This window comes from Penaeus chinensis, chromosome 2 (assembly GCF_019202785.1).
Source record: "Penaeus chinensis breed Huanghai No. 1 chromosome 2, ASM1920278v2, whole genome shotgun sequence".
In the NCBI taxonomy this organism is placed as follows: domain Eukaryota; kingdom Metazoa; phylum Arthropoda; class Malacostraca; order Decapoda; family Penaeidae; genus Penaeus; species Penaeus chinensis.
The window spans coordinates 6,683,224-6,685,723 of record NC_061820.1 but is presented as its reverse complement, the minus strand read 5'-3'; the positions used below and the strand labels follow the sequence as shown (position 1 = coordinate 6,685,723).

Sequence of the window (2,500 nt, the reverse complement as noted above, 5' to 3'; positions counted from 1 at the left end):
CACTCCCAGTTCCCGAGCAGCGGCGACTGCAACAAAGTGTGAGCACTAGAAAGGCACCGAAGGTTCCTCGCGGAGAATGAATGGAGAGTCCCTGTTGTTGTTGTGTGTGACTTGAGCGCCGCCGAATCGACTCGACTACGCTCGGCTTCGATCGGTGGCGTGACGTCATTACCGTGAGAACGCTCATTGGCTGTCTTGCCGTGACGTCATGTCGGCCCGGTCCTCGAAGCAGCTGATTGGACACAAGGGCGGAGCCTGCCGCCCTTGTCTCTCAGCACCAGAAAGGCGATGCTCCCTTGACTTTCATAGGCGAAGACAACCTTATGAACACGATACGAAGATCCGAAATTCACTCGCGCTGTACCGTCCATGGAGGAATGCACCTGAGGAGGGAAAGGAGGCGAGGAGGAGAAGGAATCTCTCTTTGCGGCCTTCTGGGCATCGGCGCTGACCTGTGGCAGGTTGGAATGCTTGGTATTTTCTCCCACCCACAACTTGTAACCGAAATAGTTGACGAGTAATTACAGTGTTGCTAATCACGGGCAATGTAATTTTCACGTGATCTGTAATGGCCTCTTGAAAAGTGACGAAACATTTATCTGGGTGAAATTACGCAATGTTTGAGTCTCTGTTTTTTTTTTTTTTCTTCTTTATAATTGCCAAGCATCAAATATTGGAAGGGATAAAGCCATTATTACAATATTGAATTACTTCGAAGGGGTTTACTACCATTCACTCGGCTACTACCTGTTTCTTGCCTTATTTTCTTTATCAAAATACAAACTTCTTTTATTTGAATCTTCGCTTTCTCCCCCCCCCCCCATATATATATATATCCACACATATATATACAGATAGATAGATAGATAGATAGATACACACACACACACACACACACACACACACACACACACACACACACACACACACACACACACACACACACACACACACACACACACACACACACACACACACACACGCGCACACACACGCACACACACATATATATATCTGGTAGTATAAGTACGTATATCTATCTACCTATCAATCTATCTATCTGTCTATCTATCTATCTGTCTATCTATCTATCTGTCTATCTATCTATCTGTCTATCTATCTATCTGTCTATCTATCTATCTATCTATATATATACAGTGCATAAATATAGACAGATGGATTTAGATATAAACGTGTGTGTGTGTGTGTGTGTGTGTGTGTGTGTGTGTGTGTGTGTGTGTGTGTGTGTGTGTGTGTGTGTGTGTGTGTGTGTGTGTGTGTGTGTGCATTTATACATATATGTATATATATGTTACTATGTATACCTATGTGTATATGTTACTACATATACCTATGTATATATATGTTACTATGTATACCTATTTATATATATGTATATTTATGTGTATATATATACATGTATATAAATATATATAAATATGCACGAGTTTGAACTTTGGAAAGGTGAATCATTAGCTATTAACAGTGACTGTAAAGCAAGCATATATACGCGCGACTGTGAAAAGTTTATGGTGAGCGGTTAACCTTCTTAAGAACATGAAATATTTCGCAACCACAGAGAGGAAGAGGGAAGGAGAGACCTAGAAGTGGGAAAGGGGGGGGGGGGTAGGGGCGGCGCTCCCACGGGTTGAGGTAATCATTCATTCACGTGGGAGAGAAGGAGCGGCGGTTGGAGGTCATGGCAGGGCAAGCTAGGTCACGAAGGTCGCAACCCCAGGTCCGCTTCCTGCTTGATTCGTTTCACAAGTGTCGAGGGAAGGAGTCCCGTAAGTTATTTTCGAATTCTTGCAAACAGAAACAAACTGCAAATGAGTGAACAGCCTGACAGGTTTGTTTATTTTTTCTGTATAATATACTCATATGAATTATATTTATACCACTCCGTTTCCCTCTCTTTCTCTTTTTTTTTTTTCTCTCTCTCTCTCTCTCTCTCTCTCTCTCTCTCTCTCTCTCTCTCTCTCTCTCTCTCTCTCTCTCTCTCTCTCTCTCTCTCTCTCTCTCTCTCTCTCCCTCTCTCTCTCTCTCTCCCTCTCTCTCTCTTCCCCTCTCTCTCTCCCTCTCTCTCTCCCTCTCTCTCTCCCTCTCTCTCTCCCTTTCTCCCTCCCTCCCTCCCTCCCTCCCTCCCTCCCTCCCTCCCTCTCTCCCTCCCTCCCTCCCTCTCTCCCTCTCCCTCCCCCCCCCCTCTCTCTCTCTCTCTCTCGCTTTCTCTCTCTCTCTCTCTCTCTCTCTCTCTCTCTCTCTCTCTCTCTCTCTCTCTCTCTCTCTCTCTCTCTCTCTCTCTCTCTCTCTCTCTCTCTCTCTCTCTCTCTCTCTCTCTCTCTCTCTCTCTCTCTCTCTCTCTCTCTCTCTCTCTCTCTCTCTCTCTCTCTCTCTCTCTCTCTCTCTCTCTCTCTCTCTCTCTCTCTCTCTCTCTCTCTCTCTCTCTCTCTCTCTCTCTCTCTCTCTCTCTCTCTCTCTCTTTCTTTCTTTCTTTTTCTTT

General features: G+C 45.0%; 1 protein-coding gene across 1 annotated transcript in view; it reads right to left on the bottom strand.

Annotated features, from left to right (window-relative positions):
• LOC125030587 (bcl-2-like protein 1) overlaps nt 1–292 on the bottom strand; it is a 1,277-nt gene extending 985 nt beyond the window's left edge. Inside the window, exon 1 of the mRNA XM_047620721.1 lies at nt 1–292. This exon is cut by the window's left edge and continues 985 nt beyond it. The gene's annotated coding sequence lies outside the window, so the exon portion shown is untranslated.
• Nucleotides 293–2,500: the final 2,208 nt, after the last annotated feature.